This window comes from Pantherophis guttatus, chromosome 5 (assembly GCF_059756535.1).
Source record: "Pantherophis guttatus breed Tessera chromosome 5, ASM5975653v1, whole genome shotgun sequence".
Lineage (NCBI taxonomy): Eukaryota > Metazoa > Chordata > Lepidosauria > Squamata > Colubridae > Pantherophis > Pantherophis guttatus.
In genome coordinates, this window is record NC_142067.1 from 122,578,398 (window position 1) to 122,601,245 (window position 22,848).

Here is a 22,848-nt window from a genome sequence, read left to right on the forward strand (position 1 = left end):
ATAGAATAGAATAGAATAGAATAGAATAGAATAGAATAGAATAGAATAGAATAGAATAGAATAGAATAGAATAGAATAACAGAGTTGGAAGGGACCTGGAGGTCTTCTAGTCCAACCCACTGCTTAGGCAGGAAACCCTACACCACTTCAGACAAATGATTATCCAACATCTTCTTAAAAACTTCCAGTGTTGGAGCATTCACAACTTCTGGAGGCAAGTTGTTCCACTGATTAATAGTTCTCACTGTCAGAAAATTTCTCCTTAGTTGCTTCTGTCCTTGATTAGTTTCCACCCTTGCTTCTTGTTCTACCCCCCCCAGGTGCTTTGGAGAATAGCTTGACTCCCTCTTCTTTGTGGCAACCCCTGAGATATTGGAAAACTGCTTTCATGTCATCCCTGGTCCTTCTTTTCATTAAGCTAGAGATACCCAGTTCCTTCAACCATTCTGCATATGTTTTAGCCTCCAGTCCCCTAATCATCTTTGTTGCTCTTCTCTGCACTCTTTCTAGAGTCTCCACATCTTTTTTACATCATGGCAACCCAAACTGAATGCAGTACTCCAAGCGTGGTCTTACCAAGGCATTATAAAGTGGTATTTTACTTTCTAGCTGAGCCATCCAAGGGTCCTTTCAGTAGAATGGCGAGCAAGGCTCCGGTTGATGAATTTCTCCATCAGCCTCTCATATTTCAAATCTGTGTAATGGAGTTAATGAGTCTTTAGAACAGTATGGGAGGTGAAACCCCTCACCTATCTCACAAGATACATTATGAAGATTATAACCTGCAGCTCAATTAGGGAGAACATAGAGAGGATATAAGCAATCAAAAAGGAATTTTTTTAAAAAAACTTCCTGTAAAATGTATGCTGAGAACATGCCTGTATGAGTAGCAGTTCTTCATAGAATCATCATCTATGAACACCATCATTTATTTTGAAGAAGTTCTATGAGGACAATCAATAAGCCACTTTGTATGATACGCACCGTATTTTTCGGAATATAAGACACACCTTCCCCCCCCCAAAAGGGGGTGAAAATTTAGGTGCGTCTTATACACCGAATGTAGCCCCGCCCACCCACTGCCCCCCCACCCTTTGGCCTCTGCCTCCCAGCAGTTACCTCCTTGCAGCAAGCAGCAAGAAGAAACAGTTCCTTTCAGCTTCAGCACAGCCTAATTAGCACAAGTTGATTGGATCGGCCTCCCGATTCTCAGTTGTTTTGCTCTCAGCTGTTTTGCGCCGGCCTCTGCTGCTTGCTGCAAGGAGATAAATTGCTGGAGCAGATTTTTTTTTCCCTTGTGCTAATCAAGCTATGCTGAAAACAAAACTGAAAGTAAAGCAGGCGGTTTGCTGTTTGCTGCAACGAGTCAAAATTACTGGGAGGCAGAGGCAGATTTCTTTTTCTTGTTTTCCTCACCAAAAATGTTAGGTGCGTTTTATAGTCCGGTGCGTCTTATACTCCGAAAAATACGGTACGTCTGTGATTGGACAGGCAGAAATATGAAGGTGGAAATCTCAACCATGTGATTGAAAAGTCAGCTATTTATGATGGTTAAACGCTTAATGAATAAATAATGGAAAACTAATCAAAAAGGTGGAATGAATACACATATACATACATGAAACCAACATTTCTCTCTCTCACACACACACACAAACACACCATCAAATCTCTCTCTCTCAGATACACATAAAATACCTGTCTCTTTATTTCTCTCTCTCTCTCTCTCTGTCTCTCTGTCTCTGTCTCTGTCTCTCTCTCTCTCTCTCTCTCTCTCTCTCTCTCTCTGTGTGTGTGTGTGTGTCTCTGTTTCTGTCTCGGTCTCTCGGTCTCTCGGTCTCTCGGTCTCTCTCTCTCTCTCTCTCTCTCCCTCCCTCCCTCCCTCCCTCCCTCCCTCTCTCCTTCCCCCCCTCTCTTTCTCACACACATGCACATCCCAACAGCATCTTTGTGTATGTATATATATGGGGATGGATTTGTGCATACGCCATTGCAATGGGGAAAAAAATCATTGTTAGATGGACTATAACTAATGCCATTGCCCTCGACTAACCTAATTGTAATTCTATTTTGTATTCAGGTCACACTTTAAAAAAAACAGGGAAGAAACTGGAAATAAATTATTTTCTACCATAATTGTGCCTCTTTTATTTGGGATGTTAAGGAAATTAGCATAGAAAGAGCTTGGTCAAAAGACTCTTCTTTTTATAGACAGGTTTTGATAGCTGCAGGCTTTTTGACTTCTTTTGAACAATTTGTTCTCAGGATGCAAATTAACCAGAGAATTATTTAAGACTATGTTTTAATTATTGTTGTTTTTTTCCCACTCTTAGCTGTGTTCACAATTTCATTAAGATTTGGTTTAAAGAAATTATAACTTTGGGTATCTGCTATGCTAGCCTAAATTTAGAAGACCCCCACCAATATTTCTAGAATTTTTAATTTTTATTTTTTCGTTGTCCAAGAAGGAAACAAAATGAGATGCTGATTTGCCATTTATCTTGCCATTATGGAGGAAAAATAAAAAGTATTCAATTCATTTAATTTTGTGCTTGTTTATATACTGTTACATTGATGCAGTCGTGCTTCCGATATTATTAACCAATTGGGGATATTTATTATTTATTAATTCGATTTATATGCCACCCTTCTCCGGAGACTCAGGGCAGTTTACAATGCTTTTAAGCAATAGCCTTCATACTTTTGTATATACCTGCTTAGTAGGGCTTTTGGGCCCCTCTAAGCAGTGTTCTATTTTATATGAAGTCAGCTTATTGCCCCCCACAAACCGGGTCCATATTTCTAATGTTCTGTTCCTTGTGTTATTTCAATTTGATAAAATTTTAATTATCAAACAATGCCTTTAAGGAAATCATAATTTCAATTTGAATGTGTAGGCACCAGCAGGTCACTGAATGAGAGTAGAGTTCATACACAAAGTTTGATGTTTGGTTAAGGTATCAAACTAGAAACTGGGAGCCAGTGAATGATAGTCCCACGTTATGCACAAAGTTGGCTGAGTGACTTTTGGCCAGTCATTCTCTCTCAGGCCCAGAAAGGAAGCAAGGGCATTCACTTCCCAAAAAATATTGCCAAGGAAGCTACAGGGACTTGTCTAGGTAGTCAGCAGGAGTCAACGCTGACTTGAAAGTTTGTGCCCAACTAATATGAAATCTTATTCCTTGATACTCTAGTCTACTCCTAATGTTTCCTATACTCTAAGTGTTTTACTGTTTTACATTAACTTTATTATAGTTATGTGTGTTTTAAAATGTACATAGACTCCAGTGAGTCTAGCCAATAGACAGTATCTGCTTATATTCGTTACTATTAATTTTAGTGCTGCAGAGGTCTCTTCACAATAATCTCCTCTCGTTCAATTGCTTTATACACACTTTTTATATACTGCTCAAAAATAATAAAGGGAACACAAGCAGAAGACATCCGAGATCTCAATGAATGAAATAGCCTTATTAAATACTTTGTTCATTACATACAGTAGTTTTGTGTTCCCTTTAGTTGTTTGAGCAGTGTATAATGTACTGTATGTAAAGAACAAAGTATTTAATAAGGCTATTTCATTCATTCAGATCTCGGATGTCTTCTGCTTGTGTTCCCTTTATTTTTTTGAGCAGTATATATTAGATCTTACTGTAGATCTCTCTCTCTCTCTCACACACACACACACACACACACATACACACATATAACAGGATCCAACTGTGTGAATGAAACAGTTTCACCTCTATTTCAGTCTCTGACTTCTGGATTTATTTATTTCTCATCGTGCACATCTATACATCCAAACTAGACTGTGTTGTCTCTCTGTATCAGTGGTGGGTTGACCCCGGTTCGCACCGGTTCTATAGAACCGGTAGTAAAACCGGCGGGAGGCTCCACCCACCAACCCCGACGTCATCAAAATGCTTCTGCGCATGCGCAGAAGAGCGCATGCTTGTGTGAGCAAAGTAAGCGCATGCGCATGGCCCCGTTGCGAACCGGTAGTAAAGATAAGTAGAACCCACCCCTGCTGTGTATCATATAACATATGTGGATATATGCATAATTTTGTATTTATTTATTTATTTAGTCATGTTTATGTAGTGTATATTGGAGGTAGTAACCCTTTGAGAGCTATATGCAATGAAATTTCATTTTAATGTACGCCAATTAGTGTACATTCAACTGACAATAAAGTTATTATTCTATTCTATTCTATTCTATTCTATTCTATTCTATTCTATTCTATTCTATTCTATTCTATTCATTTGTTTTTCAGTGGCAAGATGGCTTTTTCATTGCATGATGCTCTCAGCTTCCCCTATTTGTCTTCTGTCTCACAATCCTCAGCTACTCATCCTGGTTCTTCCATGTAAATTCTCGGTCATGTCTTTTTTCTTTCATCCAATGAAAGTACAATCTCAAAACGGTAACTACAGTACAGTAACAAACCCTCCACTACTCATCACACTCCAGTTCTGCTGCAATTCTATTCATCAATGGTAAAACTGGTAAAGAAAATTCAGAGATCCTTTCCAATACTAGGTTGGTTGCAAATCTACTGAAGAAGAAACTTCTTGGATGAGCTGAAGAAGCTTCTTGGATGAGAAGCGACACATCTTCAAAGAAAAAATACAAGGAAGTCCAGTTGTCTCTTCAAAAAAGCACCTTTTGGACAACTGTGATCTGGATGACTGAGCATCGCCATAGATATTGACTATAGAAGAAGTAACCTGCATCTTCCAAAATAGGATGGAAGAAGAGTGCATTGCCACTTGGGGGCAACTCAGAGTCATTCAATTCTGTAAGCTTTGAAAGGCAATAACCTCATTATCAATATTGACAATATTAAGAATAGCAGCTGCTAGGCTCAAGGATCTGTAAAGAAGTATTTAGGAGGTTGACTTCTATTCATTCTATCTGTGCCTAGGTCCAATTATTTGAGAAACTTAGAAGATAACGATTCTTTTATATACCAAGTAAGTCTATGAACTAGAGGCATTGTTTATCTGAAGATTTCTTCCACATTCTTTATCTCAAAAAAAAAGAAAAGAAAAGAAAAGAAAAAGAAAGAAATCCTTTTGTCACATGGGTTGAAATAATATGAAGCAATAAAACAGATTCTTATATATTGCCTTTGTGCCTCAGATAGAGGAATACCTTTCCCAGGTTCCACTTATTTTAAAGTAAATCCCAGACCTAAAAAAATATAGATGTTGAGGGAATAATTCATTTTGAATGAGAAGACAGTGAAATAAAATGAATAACAAAGGATGATTCTTTTCTTCACAGTTCATTTAGGCCGCTGGCTTCCAGAAATATCTTTCATTCAGCTATTACAGGCCTTGTTCTATTCTTCAAAAGCCTGTACTTGAAAGCCAATAAAACAGAGAGAAAGAGATAAGCCAACTTAAGAAATGATTTTAAAAGGTTTGCAGGTACATTATCCTCAAACCTTTACCAATATACCATTGGGATTCTCGTATGAATTTCTGCTGATTAAAATCAGGCCATCCTCTCAGGTCTTTCCAAGAGAAAATGTGTAGTCTTCACATCCCACAAGGTTAAGAGGGTAAAGACCAGAGGCAGGTTTCAGCAGGTTCTGACCAGTTCTGGAGAACCGGTAGCAGAAATTTTGAGTAGTTCTGGAGAACCGGTAGCGGAAATTTTGAGTAGTTCAGAGAACCGGTAGTGAAAATTCTGACTGGCCCTGCCCCCATCTATTCTCTGCCTCCCAAGTCCCAGCTGATTGGGAGGAAATGGGGATTTTGCAGTAACCTTCCCCTGGAGTGGGGAGGGAATGGAGATTTTACAGTATCCTTCTCCTTCCACGCCCATCAAGTCATGCCACGCCCACCAAGCCACAACCACAGAACCGGTAGTAAAAAATTTTGAAACCCACCACTGGTAAAGCCCATAGACAGCAATTGTCCATGACATCCCCAAAATTCTGGAAAAGCTTTCCCAGCTGGTCTACACTCTATTTACCTTTTAAAAGATTGTGCTTTTAGGGTGATAGTGTTGATTCTTTTTTCCTCCTATGCTTTCTGAGCATTTGTTTCTGTTCAAGATCAAGGGAGGTTCTAATACCACTTTATAAAGCCTTAGTAAGACCACGCCTAGAGTATTGCATCCAGTTTTGGTCACCACACTATAAAAAAAGATGTGGAGACTCTAGAAAGAGTGCAGAGAAGAGCAACCAAGATGATTAGGGGACTGGAGGTTAAAACATAAAAAGAACATTTGCAGGAACTGGGCATGGCTAGTCTAGTGAAGAGAATGACCAGGGGAGACAGGATAGCAGTCTTCCAATATTCGAGGAGCTGCCACAGAGAGGAGGGGGTTAAGCTATTTTCCAAAGCACCCGAAGGCCAGACAAGAAATAATGGATGGAAACTGAACAAGGGGAGATTCAACCTGGAAATAAGGAGAAATAATTTTCTGACAGTGAAAACAATCAATGCACACGCTCACATTTGCGAACTGGTAGCAAAGGTAAGTGAATACCATCCCTGTCCAGTCCCCTCCTTCCGAACACCTGCAGGAATGCCCTTGGTTCCCAAGAGAAAGTATTTTGTTTTGACTACAAACCCCAACTATCTCTATTTCCCCCCCCACCCCCATCTCTTCTCCAGTGTGTCAGTGCCGAAGTCTCAAAATGGCCTCAGTCAGGCTAGCTTCAGGGCTGACACTTGTGTCTCTTCCCTTTGTTTCCCTCTCGTTCTCCAACTCTCCCTTTCATCTTTTTTCTAAAGACCCAATTAGTGATTTCCTGATGTTAGAATAATATTTCGTGATTCTGAAACCAAATTAATTTGACTCTGGACTGATTCTATATGAAGCAGTATATATATATGATTCTATATGAGATCGGGCTTGGACTGATCTCTTCCCTTTTTAAATACGTAAATTTTAATCTGTTTTTAAATTATTGGGGTATTTTAATTTGTCTGGGCCAAATAATTTAATTTGATTTTATCGGGTTTTTAAATTTTGTGTATTTATGTATTTTATTGTTGGCTGTTCACCGCCCTGAGTCCTTCAGGAGTAGGGCGGTATACAAATCAAATAAACTAAATAAACTAAAGCACCTAAAGGATCAAGTTTTCTCATCTTTTTGACATAAATGCGAGCAAGCATCATCTGGAAGAATCACCTGGATTGATTGACGTATTTTCCCGGTTGAGAACATCTTACATTAAAAAGAGAAATATACTATTCAAAATTAATACAAGAAGCTGAATAAGGAAAATTTTCAATCACTGTATGACAAATATAAAAAATTAAAACACAGAAGGAATTTGAAATACTTATGTGACATTTTATAGCATTTGAGATCCAGAAAATAGCAGTCTGAATAACTTTATCCTTGGTCAGGAATAAGTCTTCCATTGTACATGGTCCATCAAGATTATGACAATGCCATAATAATAATAATAATAATAATAATAATAATAATAATAATAATAATAATAATAATAATAATAATAATAATAATAATAATAATATGGCATATTCAGGATTCATAATTATATCCCTACAGAACTTTTTGGGAACAACATCACCTGAATGTAATTGCAAATGGAATTTATTTGAATAAGGGGGGAAAAAAACAACCAGATTTGTGCCAAGAGAGAAGAGTTTTTTAAAAAATAGAATAGAATTAGAATTAGAATTAGAATTAGAATAGAATAGAATAGAATAGAATAGAATAGAATAGAATAGAATAGAATAGAATAGAATAGAATTCTTTATTGGCCAAGTGTGATTGGACACACAAGGAATTTGTCTTGGTGCATACTCTCTTGGTGTACATAAAAGAAAAGATACATTCATCCAGAATCATAAGGTACAACACTTAATGATAGTCATAGGGAAACAGTCAATGTAAATCTTAAGGATACCAGCAACAAGGTTACAGTCATACAGTCATAAGTGGGAGGAGATGGGTGATAGGAACAATGAGAAGATTAATAGTAATGCAGACTTAGTAACTAGTTTGACAGTGTTGAGGGAATTATTTGTTTAGCAGACTGATGGCATTTGGGAAAAAAATGTCCTTGTGTCTAGTTGTGCAGTGCTCTATAGTGTCATTTTGAGGGTAGGAGTTGAAACAGTTTATGTCCAGGATGCGAGGGGTCTGGAAATATTTTCACAGCCCTCTTTTTGACTCGTGCAATATACAGGTCCTCAATGGAAGGCAGGTTGGTAGTAATTCTTTTTTTCTGCAGTTCTAATTATCCTCTGAAGTCTGTGTCTATTTATTTATTTATTTATTTATTTATTTATTTATTTATTTATTTATTTATTTATTTATTTATTTATTTATTTATTTATTTATTTAGCGTGTGGCTGGTCACACACAGTATTAAAACACTTCATTTTAGTCTGTGTCTATCTTGTTGGGTTGCAGAACCAAACCAGACAGTTATAGAGATGCAGATGACAGACTCAATAATTCCTCTATAGAACTCTATCAGCAGCTCCTTGGGCAGTTTGAGCTTTCTGAGTTGGGAATTAATTTGGGAAGCCATATTTCCTATGAATAGCTGGGATTCAGAGCCCCACCTACTCTTGATATATACTGTCAATTAGTGGAATAAAATTAAAGGATATTTGTAGATATGCACAGAATGATGAGCACTTGTTAAAATTTACCTTTTTCAATTTTATTCAATTTAAAAAAAAAGAAAAAAGAAAACACCAGGATCTTTGCAACCAGGTGCTAATGCAATACAAATTTGTAATATGAGAAAGCAACACTGGGACTTTGCCTACTCCCCACCCCATCCCACCCCGTCTCAGCATTCACAAAAGTGTACAGTTCAATATTAGCCTTCTACATGAAGAAAAATGAATCAACAGATCCAACCATCAAGAGAATCACAATGATATATTAGTTTGGAAGTTTTAGCTGGTATCAGCCTCATAAATTCACATCTTTACCATATTTCTTTGCTGTTAGAAGGTGTCTCTTCAAACATTAGAGCATTTCAGCTTCTTTGTCAGTCGGACATTTCTTGGCTCGCTGATTGAAAGAAGCTTTCAAAATTTGAACAAGACTATCCATAATGTAATCTCTTTCGTTATCACGACAGCTCTATTAATTAGACTCATTAGATATGAATGATGATTGTTTGTTCAGCATCATTTCAGAGAAAGTTAAGCCAAGAGGTGATTAAAAACCGGTGAAGATATTATAAATGTTGGTGAGCAAATACAGAGTGCCTATTGCGCTAATTGGATTAATCGCAAACTAGGCAGCTTTTGCAGATTTAATAGATTTCACCTGTCTTAGGAAACTACCCTGGCCGATTTGTAAGCTGATATCAAGCTTAGCATGACAATTTTTCTCCCTGCTGCTAAGCAGGATTCCATCCTTCCCTCCCCTTTATTTATTTTTTATTCTGAACAAGCTTGGGAAAAAAAATCTAGGTATTAAAACATAACTGTCAACCTTTTCATTATCTTCTTATCTTGGAGGACTCCCCAGCCACAGCCCAGGGTTTTAAACTGAATTTGATATGGCATTCAGGCTGTGCAAAATGATGTCAAGGAGAGGAGTAGCTTTGCTTTCCAACACAACCTGTGTTTATATATGTGTTAAAATTATCCATAACTACATTTCTTTCTCTCTCTCTCTCTCTCTCTCTCTCTCTCTCTCTCTCTCTCTCTCTCTCTCTCTCTCTCTCTCTCTCCCTCCCTCTCTCTCTCTCTCTCTCTCTCTCTCTCTGTCTCTCTGTCTGTCTGTCTCTCTCTCTCTCTGACTGTCTCTGTTTCTGGCTCTCTGGCTCTGTCTCTCTCTCTCTCTCTGACTCTCTCTGGCTCTGACTCTCTCTCTGACTCCCTCTCTCTGTCTCTGTCTCTCTCTGACTCCCTCTCTCTGTCTCTGTCTCTCTCTGTGTCTCTGTCTCTCTGTGTGTCTCTGTCTCTCTCTCTCTCTCTGACTCTCTCTCTCTCAGTCTCTCTGTTTCTGTCTCTCTCTCTGTCTCTCTCTCTCTCTCTCCTGTCTCCTCATTCACCTGATCTAACACTCCCTGACTCTCTCTGTCTCTCTCTCTCTCTCTCTCTGTCTCTCTCCCCCTCTCTCTTTGGATGGGCTGTCTTTTGGCAGTAACAAGCAGCTTGGGAACAAACTGACAGCTTCCCAAGTTCAAAGAAACAGAAGACTGTCAGTTTTGATTTGGACTCCACGGCCCTTCCATTTGACCTATTCTAATTCATCCTCAAGCTTGCGTGTTTGCTGCTATTTTCCTTTATAAAATTTGCCAGAGCTTCATCACATGGCAATATACTGGAGGCGAATACTTGAGAAAGAGTCGCCCCAATGAATTTCATTCCATTGGTCTGAAGGCCTGTGGTTTCCTTTGGTTCCAGCCATTCTAATCTAGGAAAAGGTGAAATATACAAATCACTTAGGTTGAGTGAAGAAGGTGTTTCAAGATATACTTCTCTATGTCGGCCGTCGGCCAGACAATGTTGGCTGGCGACCCCTAGGGAGCGGGCCTTCTCTGTCGGTGCACCTACCCTGTGGAATCAGCTCCCCCTGGGGCTCCGGGTGGCCCCTGACCTTCGCTCTTTCCACCGTGGCCTTAAAACATGGCTATTTTGCCTGGCTGGCTTGGACTGAAGGGGTTTTAGAAGGGATTTTAATGGTTTTTATAGTTTTATTGGGTATTTTTAAAGGAAGGATTGGACTTTGTGTGTTTTATTGTTGTGAGCCGCCCTGAGTCCTCTTGGAGATAGGGTGGCATATAAGTCCAAACAATAAATAAATAAATAAATAAATAAATAAATAAATAAATAAATAAATAAATAAATAAATAAATAAATAAATAAATAAATAAATAAATAAATAAATGTGTAGTGGTTTCTTTTATGTTTTCTTAATTCCTGGCAGATTTTTTTTTAGCAACTGTCACTTCTTTTCAACTTGAATTGGCCAAACGAATGAGGTATCATAAACTCCTTCACCACCTAGAAGGGCATCATCTAAGGCCTGAGATGTCCTCCTGTATATGAATTATATCATCTGACCAGATTTAAGCTGCTGAGTTTGGTGACCTCCTGTTTTATAGTAAAGAATTATAAGCCCAAGTGCCTATGGTATGTCAGTGTGTATGAGAGTTCATGACTGGTAGAGACATGGTAACAAGGTCGGCCAATGAAAAGACATGGCAACAGGTTCAGCCAATGGGGACTGTTTGGAAACTGAAACAGTATTTGCTGGAGACAGCAAGGAGTCTGGGTGTGGCTTAGCTTAACCTCCAAAACTAGTCTGCTGACTGAAACTGAAATCTTCTCTCCTCTGACTGTGTTTGCTTGTAACTACTACCACGTTGGAAGAACCTGCCATTGGTATTGTACATTTACTTATGTGTTATATTATATATAAAGAAAAGTTAATGAATCCTGCTGAATCAGTTATCTGTGTGTGCTTTCTGGATGTGATTGCTGCTGCAAACTCTGACATGATAGCACAATTATTCTAAGCCCAATGCCATCACTTTCTTTATCATATTTTCCCTTAATAATTTTCCTTAATAATTTCCTAATCTTAAAATCTGTTTTTTTTTGGCGTTGTGCTTGCCTAAGTCTAGTGGTTAGGGCTCCAAGCTAGAGAGTGGGAGACTGTGAGTTCAAGTCCTGCCTTAGCCATGAAAGCCATCGGGGTGACTTTGGGCCACTCACTCTCCCTCAGGCCAACCCACCTCAGACAGTTGTTCTTGTGGTAAAAATAGGAGGTGGGAGGTGTGTTGGATATGTTCACTGCAGTGGTGAAATTCAGCCGAAACTATCCGGCTCGCATTATCTGGTAGTGCTGGCAGTGGGAGGCTCCGCCCACCCACCCGGATGCCATCACGTCCCTTTTTTTACCCTCTGCACATGTGCAGAAGGTTTTGCGCATGCGTAGAGGAGGCACACACACTCACATTGCCGAGCCAGGAGGGAAAGGTAAGTGAATTTCACCCCTGGTTCACTGCCTTGGGTTCTTTGTAAAAAATAATAAAGGCAGGAAAAAAATTAATACATTAAAATAAAATTAAGAAAGCTATCAATGTGTGATACCAAAATAGGGTTGTTTTTTTTTTTTTTTACTAGATGGCTTTCTTCTGATCCAGATGTTGATAAAGGTGAAGAGGAATGACCAGTGCAAGATCAGCTTCCATTTATAAGAGACAACTATAACCTTGGTCCCCCTATTTCTAAACCAGCACCTTAGCCACTATACCATGCTGGTTCTCTTTGAGGCATAGTCCAATAAAATATAAACTTTTTAAAATTAATGTTAAGAAGCTTCACATGTAGGAGACTTTAACTATCCCAACACCCTTGATACAATAGAATGACAGAAACTCACAAATGTGTCAGGTTTCCTCTTCTTCTTACCAAAAAAACCCATTCCTCTTTGCTTTACTAGAGACAAATGGCATGGTTCCAAGTAATACTTCCAACCAATTCGAGACACTGAGGCCTTGGCTTCCTCAAAAATCCAGTTTATTGGGTATATCATATCAGCACAGTCAAAGGGTGAAACCAACATTGAATAATTCCCATGTTTTGGTATAATTTAGGACCCGGGTACCTTCGAGACCATCTTCTGCCACCAATAGCCTCCCACCGACCAGTCCGCTCCCTCAGAGAGGGTCTCCTCAGGGTGCCATCAGCCAAGTTATGTTGGCTGGCGACACCCAAGGGGAGGGCCTTCTCTGTGGGAGCCCACTTATTATTATTATTATTATTATTATTATTATTATTATTATTATTATTATTATTATTATTATTATTATTATTATTATTATTATTATTATTATAGAATAGATACTGTCCACTCCCCTTGTGTCACAGGTCATGTTAGCCAACCAAGCAGGTGATGAACTTCTCAGCACTGCCGTTGCTAGGAAACACTGATTTGGCCTTGATTCTCAGGAGCCTTATCATTGTTATGTCTGGCATATTGGAGGAAAACATTCTACATTCCATAAATCCCCTTCACATACCCCCATAAGTATGGCAACTAAGAAACGAAGCAAGAAAAACATGGCTTCCGCTAGATTTGTTTTGAGAGTTGACAACAAATGGATGACCTGGAAGAACAGGATAGCATGCCCAAAGTGATTTGGGACTTTAGGCAGGGGTGAGATTCAGCCGGTTCAGACCGGTTCAGGAAAACTGGATGTTAATTTTAATTTGGTTCACCAAACCGGTAGTTGCAAGGACTGGCTGACCCTGCTCACCCCACCCTGCCCCTCTCAGAAGTCTTCACACAGCCTGTTTTGGATGCCAGGTAAGTGCAGGACTCATGGAGAGGCTCTGGGAGGGCAAAAAATGGGCCTACCAAAAGTACTGGAAGTCCGGAAACGGGCCTAGGCTCGGAGGGCCTACGGAGCCCAGGGGAGGCTTGAGGAAAGCCTTCGGAGCTTAGGGAGAGCTAAAACACCCCTCCCCCCCTGCTGTGGTGCAGAAAGCCGACTAGGCCACGTCCCCATGGCCATGCCCACCCAGCAACCGGGCAGAGAACTGGTTGCTAAAAAATTTTAATCCCACCCCTGACTTTAGGTATATGGTGGATCATATGGAAAACATTGTGCTGTTAGTGAACTTCAAGAATAAAGCCCATGAGGACAATCTACTTCAGTGAACTGAAGAAGCTTCTTGAAGAGAAGTGAAATCTCTTCAAGGAAAGACAAAGGAAGTCCAGTTGCCTCATGAAAAAAAAAAAGCAGCTTTGGGACAATCTATGTGATTGTAAACAACTCGATGTACACACCTGAGCAATGGGGACACTTCTTGCAGCTTCTACCATCCATACTTTTCCATATACCCCTGTATATGAAACTACAAGTTCATTTTGCTTCTCTCTAATTTCCTTTTCAGGGAAACATAAACAGCCAATCAACTTTTTTATTTATTAATGCCTTTCTCCCCTGGGGGAAAAATATTGTGACATTGCTTTTCTCCCCCCCCCCCTTTTTTTTTTTTTTTAATAATGAACTGTGCTAATGTTTGAAAACATAATAAGAGTTGAGGGGACTTCGTGACTTAAAAAGGAGAAGGAAATAATGAAGGAGATACAATGGAATGTTAATTATCATCCTTTTTATTCTTTTTTTTTTATTAAAAGAATAATATTCGGTGACAAGCAACTAACTAATTGAACGCAACTCGCATTCTTAATAATGTATTTTGTGAAACAACCCGAGAGCAAACTGCAGCGATTCCAACACAAACAAAGGGAACAACTTATTAGCCTGCCTTGACTTTTGAACAAATAGTTATCTGGTTTGGATCACCGTTCCGGGATGGAAACAAAACAAAAGTAATAATTGGAGGAGGAAAAATGAAGAAAGGTCATAGTCCAAGCACAAAACAGCTTATTAAAGATTTCAGTAAAAAAAATATGCTTGGTAAAATTGCCTCCTCTGAAGTAGAGGCTTAAGATAATTTTTCAATAATATGCAGAGGCTTTTGTACTATCGACTGTAGTAGTTTGTTATTCCGTCTCTTACTGGGGATTGCCGCTCGAAGAAACTTTAATCTCCAGAACTGACTTTCTGTGTGCTTCAGTTAGAGAAGACTAAATGATTTACAGAAGCGCTTTGATACAGAGACTTTCCTTTAGAAAGTTATCTTTGGGGAACTTTTAATGGCTGGGTGATATTTGGGTGGAAGGAAGAGAGGTAATTTAACATACTCTGCTAAATACATGCAGCTGTACTGTGGGATATAATTGCACAAATATATCTGCTGAAGAGGGCGTATGTCCAAGTTGCTGAGTGTGCTTTTATTACGAAAGCCACATATGGCAGTTTTCTCCTTGCCCTTTCCTCCATGTTTTCAGATAATAGGCTATTCTCTAAAATCATTGTTGGTTTTCCTAACCAACTCATCATTAGCATTGTATTAAATATTTAAAGAAAGCTAGTTTGGTGTAGTGATTAAAGCATGAAGCTGGAAAGTGAGAGTGCGTAGGTTCCAGATCTGGCTTAGACACAAAGCCAGCTGGGTGACTTTGGGCCAGTCCCTCTTTCTCAGCCTTAGGAAGGAGACAATGGCAAACCACTTCTGACAAATCTTGCCAAGAAAACACAGGAGAGTCCTCCAGGAAGTCTCTGAGAATCAGACGCCACAACACAACCACAAAAAAAAAAAAAAAAAAAAATGAGTTCAAGGAATCTGAACAGAGGTGGTATTCAGCCGGTTCAGACTGGTTCAGGTGAACAACTAGTGAAAATCATGAGTGGGCCTGCCCACCCACCCACTGCATGGCTCTATGCAGTTCTATTTAGGCACATTTTTGAGGCCGGGTGCATGTGCAGAGGGCACCCATGTGAACAAAACACATGTGTGGAAGGAGCTCACAGGGCAAACTGGTGGTAACAAAATGTGAAACTCACTACTGAATCTGAAGATTGAATCATGCCATGATTCAACTTCAGACAAGGATGACTAGGAATCTTCATGGATGTGTTGCAGGACGCTTTGGGGAGGAACCCCCTGAGACTGGTGCAGGAGGAATTGGTACATTCCCATGACTCTGTCTAACTGATTTGCTCTTTCTGATGAAGCTGCTTGGATGAGCAGTGACCTAACAAACTAACGATAAAAATAGCAATAGTACTTAGACTTATATACCGCTTCACAGTGCTTTTACAGCCCTCTCTAAGTGGTTTACAGAGTCAGCCTATGGCCCCCAACAATCTGGGTCCTCATTTTACCCACCTCGGAAGGATGGAAGGCTGAGTCAACCTTGAGCCTGGTGAGATTCGAACTGCCAAACTGCTGGCAGCCAGCGATCAGCAGAAGTAGTCTGCAGTACTGCACTCTAACCACTGTGCCACCGCGGCTCTTAGCAAGTTAGTTTTTCTCAAACTAACAAGAAAAATAAGTCCAGTTGTCCTGAGTTCAACCTCCAGATAACTCTACTTCAGTGACTGAGAATCTTCATGGATATATTCAGAGGTGGTATTCAGTTGGTTCGGACCGGTTCGCCTGAACTGGTAGCGGAAATCACATCCGGGCCTGCCCACCCGCCTCGGCTCTATGAAATCCTATTTAGGCATGTTTTTGAGGCCGGGCACATACACAGAAGGTGTCCACGCAAGCAAAGAGCATGTGCGGAAGGCAGTTACACGCAATCATCTGAAACCCACTGCTGGATATATTTAAAGGAATTGTTTTGCAAATCATAAGGTCAGGAACCAACACTTTTTTAAAAAAAATAAATTTTATTAAGTATACAGTTTAAAAACATTAGACTTGGCACGACTTTTCTGATACATACTTTTCTAACACTTTTTCTTTCGTGTATATTACAATATAATACCATGCATATTCCATATATACTTTTTGTACATTCAATCTCACTTCAATTACATACATATTCCCTTCGTCTCTCTTCAAATCCAATTTATTCCTATCTAATATTTCTTAAGTTTATTTTATTTATTTTTCTCCCCTTTTCTTCACTCTGTTTCTAATTCTCTATCCCTACATTCCTCCTTTTCTTTAGCCATTTATTGTAATATGTATTCCAGGTTACATAGAATTCCGATTCATCTTTATTTTTGAGCTCCATTGTTAACCTATCCATTTCTGCACAGGTCCATATTTTGTTAATTATTTCTATTGTAATAATAAATATTCACACAAAATTGGAAATGCAGAGAGAACCCACAAGAGGTAGAAATAGTAACCAACACTTTCAGAACATTCAAAAACCCATCCAAGGTGAGCTGCTGTGGGGTGGAGCGAATGAAAAAAGCAGCATCACATGATTGTAGGAAAGCTTTTCTTGCAAGCATTGTTATGTTGCCTGCAGGTTTGAAAGGGGTGTGTGTGTGTGTGCGCGCGCGCGTGTGTGCGTGTGTGTGAGGAACTTGCATTACAGAAATGCAATGAAAATCTTCATCCCTAAAGATGCCTTTGTATTCACCACTTCCTGAAGAGTTGGCATGTCTGCTTCAAAAGCTTTACATGCCTGTCTGTACGCACAAAGGAACTGTGGTTTCCCCAGCAATAACAGTGCAATTATGTTATTGGCATTAGAAAAATGTGAGCAGCCAGAGAAAGCATTCAAACAGATAATTTCTTGAAGATGCAGCTGCTTTAACAATCCACAAAAGAACACTTAGTTTAAATACTTTGTAAGCCCTACTCATTATTTCCACATGTAGAGAGGCTGTTATTATAACAGCTCAATGGATGCAAAATAAAAGCCTTTGAGTTTGGGTTATTTTCAAAAGAAGATGTATGTATCAATGAGATTGTTATGAACGGAATGTGAGATTCTTCTTCTGATTTCTCTTACAACGCCTGCAGATTCAATTGCTTTCCAGACTTCAGTAATATCAATTACATCAAAAGGAAAGAGATCAAAGGGGATTTTTTTTTCCATGAGAAACTCCACCCCCAACCAGAAAGTTATTGAAGCCGCAGAACTATAAAGACATGAGAAGAGAAAACAAGACCACACTCCTTTACCCCTTGAAATAATAAAATCCTCTTTTAAAAAAACAATCCCATTTGGAATGAAATTAGGAAAAGCTTTCATGTATCACAGAAATGAGGTTGAAAAACTTAAGTTTCTTTCTCAGGTAAGGAAAACCATAAGGAAAATAGGCTAAAGATTCTGAGATGATAGATAGATAGATAGATAGATAGATAGATAGATAGATAGATAGAGAGAGAGAGAGAGAGAGAGAGAGAGAGAGAGAGAGATAATGATGATAGATAGATAGATAGATAGATAGATAGATAGATAGATAGATAGATAGATAGAGATAGATAATGATGATAGATAGATGATAGATAGATAGATAGATAATAGGTAGATAGATAATAGGTAGGTAAGTAGGTAGTAGGAAGGTAGATAGATAGATAGATAGATAGATAGATAGATAGATAGATAGATAGATAGATAATAGGTAGATAGATAACAGGTAGGTAGGTAGATAGATAATAGGTAGATAGATGACAGGTAGGTAAGTAGATAGGTAGATAGGTAGATAGGATTTAGGATTTAGGATTTATTAGATTTCTATACCGCCCTTCTCCCGAAGGACTCAGGGCGGTGTACAGCCATATTAAAACACATATAGATATACAAAATTTAGAACAATTAAACAATTAACAATTATAGGTAGGTAGGTAGGTAGGTAGGTAGGTAGGTAGGTAGATAGATAGATAGATAGATAGATAGATAGATAGATAGATAGATAGATAGATAGATAGATAGATAGATAGATAGATAGATAGATAGATAGAGGTGTGGGTGTGGGTGTGTTTTGTATATACACATACGAAGCTTATATGCAAGTTATTCTTAAGTCTAAGATTTAGTCCATTAACATTGGTTAGAAGATGACTCCAATCCTATCTCTTGTTCATCTCCTTAAAAAACAGTGGCCTTAATCTTTCACAAACAAATTCTTTAAAACATCCACATCTCCTTTTTCAACCAGAGAAATTTTCAGCTGCATGAATGAATATTAGTAGTAGCCTTTGCTTATGCAAAAACTGAAGTACACTTTTCAAATCTATATCTCTTTGTATATTAAAAGTTGTCTCTTTTCACGGAGATTGTAATCCAACTGGACCAAAGACACCCTTCATTTCAAGGATTCCACAATAGATGTTTAGATAACTGGACTTGGATTAAGGCATACCTGAATTTGAACAATTGTTTGGCTGAAAAATGTGCTGTGGGACTTTGGACCTTCTCAGCATTTTTATCAGGAGAAAAATAGGATGACCCCTATGTATGGTTTTCTCAGAGGAAGGATGACAGAAACATAATGCAAAATAGTGAGTCTGTGAACGTAGTGTAGACATAGAAGTCTACAAGTCTACATAGAAGTCATAGAATAATAGAGTTGGAAGGGACTTAGGAAGTCTGCTAGTCCAACTCAAGAAGGAGTACCATTTCAGACAAATCTCTTTTTGAAAACTTCCAGTGATGGAGCACTCACAACTTTGGAAGGCAAGCTCCTTTCATTGGTTGATTGTTCTCACCATTAGGAAATTTCTCCTCAGTTCTAGGTTGCTTCTCTCCTTGATTAATTTCCACCCATTGCTTCTTGTCTTGCTTTCTGGTGTTTTGGAAAATAGGTTGACCCTCTTGTCTTTGTATTCAAACTTTGGAACACTGCTCTCATGTCTCCCCTAGTCCTTCTTTTCTCTAGACTAGACATACCCATTTTCTGTACCTGGTTCCTGTGGACATAACCTTATCCTTCAAGGAATTCTGATTAGCCAGCTATCTTAAGATAGCTTAAGAATGTATCCTGAACAACCTACAATAATAGTTCACCACATAATTAAACCAATGCATTTCACCAATTCTATCACCATGCCTTTGGGCTTTTATATGTTCTTTATACAGATGCAAATGTTGCATTCTGCATAACACTTTATAGCAATAAAGTAATTACTTTTCAGAAATGATTCATTGCATTGGGCAAAATGCTAATTTCCCTGCCGGTGGATATACCGATAACTGGCAAAGACATTGAGATTCACAATGAAGGGTTGGACACCTTTAAATGTCATCTGAGTAATTTGAAACACTGAGCAGGGTGTTACATTAAAAATGCTGCCTTGGAAATCTTGTCTGAACACATTATCATAACTCATTGCAGTCACTTTTGAAGAAGTCCTGAAAAAAATGGGAAACTGCCTAGTATTTACAAGACTAGTTTTACTGAACCCTGCGTTCTGGAGTACAGTGGTTGAATTTTCAACCTATCAAGTTTTCTGAAGTTGCATAAGTGAACTTGTGTTCACTGAAGATGAAAATGAAGAGGAGAATACGATTGGAAAGAACCAGGTTCAAACCTTCCATCAGTCCATGGAACTATAGAATGGATCTCTTAAATCCTTAGTTCTTCCTTATTGATCCCCAAATGCCTCATTTTAATCGATCTGAAACTTTTTCATCCAGTTAAGTTGGAAGTATTGACCAAATCGGAACATGGGTTAACTCAGTCACCAAATTATTTCATTGTTTGATCTCAGTAACTAAGCCATGCACTAATCATAAATATTTTTTCAGGTACTTCACAACAAATCTATCACTATCTAACCAAATGAAATTCAATGGTGAAAAAAATAAGGTTCTACATTTAGGCAAGAAAAACAAAATGCACAGGTTCAGTATAAGTGGTAACCTTGCCCAATAGTAGTAACTGTGAGAGGGATCTTGGAGTCCTAGTGGACAACCATTTAAATATGAGCCAGCCAATGTGCAGCAACTGCCAAAAAAGCCAACACAGTTCTAGGCTGCATAAACAGAGGGATAGAATCAAGATCACGTGAAGTGTTAATGCCACTTTATAATACCTTGGTAAGGCCACACTTGGAATACTGCATTCAGTTTTGGTCACCATGATGTAAAAAAAAATGTTGAGATTCTAGAAAGAGTGCAGAGAAGAACAACAAAGATGATTAGGGGACTGGAGGCTAAAATATATGAAGAACAGTTGCTGGAACTGGGTGTATCTATTTTGATGAAAAGGAGGACTAGGGGTGACATGATAGCAGTGTTCCAATATCTCAGGGGTTGCCACAAAGAAGAGGGAGTCAAACTATTCTCCAAAGCACCTGAGGGAAGGACAAGAAGCAATGGGTGGAAACTAATCAAGGAGAGAAGCAACTTAGAACTAAGGAGAAATTTCCTGACAGTTAGAACAATTAATCAGTGGAACAACTTGCCTGCAAAAGTTGTGAATGCTCCAACACTGGAAGTTTTTAAGAAGATGTTGGATAACCATTTGTCTGAAGGGTTTCCTGCCTAAGCAGGGGGTTGGACTAGAAGACCTCCAAGGTCCCTTCCAACTCTGTTATTTTATTGTCTAAATAGTACAGGTAGCCCTTGACTTACAACAGGTAATTTAGTGACCCTTCAAAGATACAACCGACTGAAAAAAAAATGTCTTATGACAATTTTTCACACTTATGATTGTGGCAGCATTCTCATGTGATCAAAATTCAGATGCTCGACTCATATTTATGATGGTTGCAGTGTCCCGGGGGAAACTAGATTCATTTAACAAACGTGTTACTGGCTTAACAACTGCTGCGATTCATTTAACAGCTGTGGCTAGAAAGGTCATGAAACTCACTTAACAACTGTCTCACTTAGCAATGGAAAGTTTGGGCTCAGTTGTGGTAGTAAGTCAAGGGCTACCTGTATTTTACAGTTCTGGATAAATTGACACATGCACAAACTTTATTTTCTTTGAAAGTCACAATGCAAAGCTAACAATTTGTTTTTGTTGTCGTAGCTCACACATTTCATTGGATTATTGTTCTTCATCCTACCAGTGATAGCAGTGTAATACATTTTAGACTTCTTCCTTATCCCTAAGATCTATAAGACGGCTCAGGCCTGGCTGTATTTGATTGGGAGACCATAAGAGATTACGGGACTATAAGAGAGTCTAGGAAACGAAATGATTGTTTAAAAATAACCTATGTCAAAAGAAGGCTGCGGTAAACTACTTCCATTCTGTTTCAAGGAAATTTTCTTGGTTGTGTTTATGACATCAGCTGGAATTAAACATAACTTGGGGAGTTTACGATGGCTCGACAAAATGTTTGAAAGTGATGCAATATTTTAAAATAATTTGCAATATTTTAAAATATTTTTAGATAATTGGCAATATTTTGAAATAATTTGCTCTGCGGGCAAATCTAAAATGAGCTTTTTAAAAAAGCATGATTTCAATAAAGATGAAAAGATAGGGATTTTCTATGCTTTCTGAAGTGTTGCAACATGCCTCTTCTAAACATGTATAGTTTTTACCATAATGTAGAAGAGGAAGGAGGGGAAGGAGGAAAAGGAGAAGGAGAAGGAGAGGGAAGAGGAGGAGGGGAAGGAGGAGGAAGAGGAGGAAGGGGAGGGGGAGGGAGAGGAGGAAGAGGAGGAGAAGGGGAAGGAGGAGAAGGAGAGGGAGAAGGGGAAGGAGAAGGGGAAGGATGAGGAGGAGAAGGAGGAGGGGCAGGGAGGGGAGGGAGGGGAGGGAGAAGAGGAGAAGGGGAAGGGGAAGGGGAAGGGGAAGGAGAAGGAGAAGGAGAAGGAGAAGGAGAAGGAGAAGGAGAAGGAGAAGGGGAAGGGGAAGGGGAAGGGGAAGGAGAAGGAGAAGGAGAAGGAGAAAAAGAAGGAGATAAGGGAAAAAGATGGAGGATGGAGAAGGAGGAAGGGGAGGGGGAGGGAGAGGAGGAGAAGGGGAAGGGGAAGGGGAAGGGGAAGGAGAAAAAGGAGGAGTTAAGGGAAGAATACTTTTTTGTGTATATGTGTCCAACATAATCAAGCATTCTCCATCCTCATAATGACAGACTACATCCTCCAGATGGTTTACACCTCAAGCATAAAGCAGCCCAAGCAAGTAACAATGACACAAGGGGATCCCAAACCATAAAAAATAATGAAATATTATGTCTGTGCTATGTATCACAGCCAGCCACATGCCTGACAGCTTTGCAAGGATCCTCCTGGATGGTTACTGAAGATGTCCACTTCATTGCCTAAGTTGCTGGCAAGTGGTGAGAAACCAAAACTTCCATAGGGCAAGCACATTCAATTCATCATCGACTTTTATTCTTTCGGAAGCTTTCTCTTTATACTTTCTCAGATCCATACATTTCCTAATGACTTGCTGATGAGCAAAAAAGGGATCTGCAGGATGATGATGATGATGATGATGATGATGATGATGATGATGATGATGATGATGATGATGATGATAGGATAAAACTTCACTGCGCTATCCAGATTTTTGTTCATTGACAGTCCCTGCACTCTTTCACTCAGGATTCCGCCAAAGACCAACCCCACTACACTTAAGA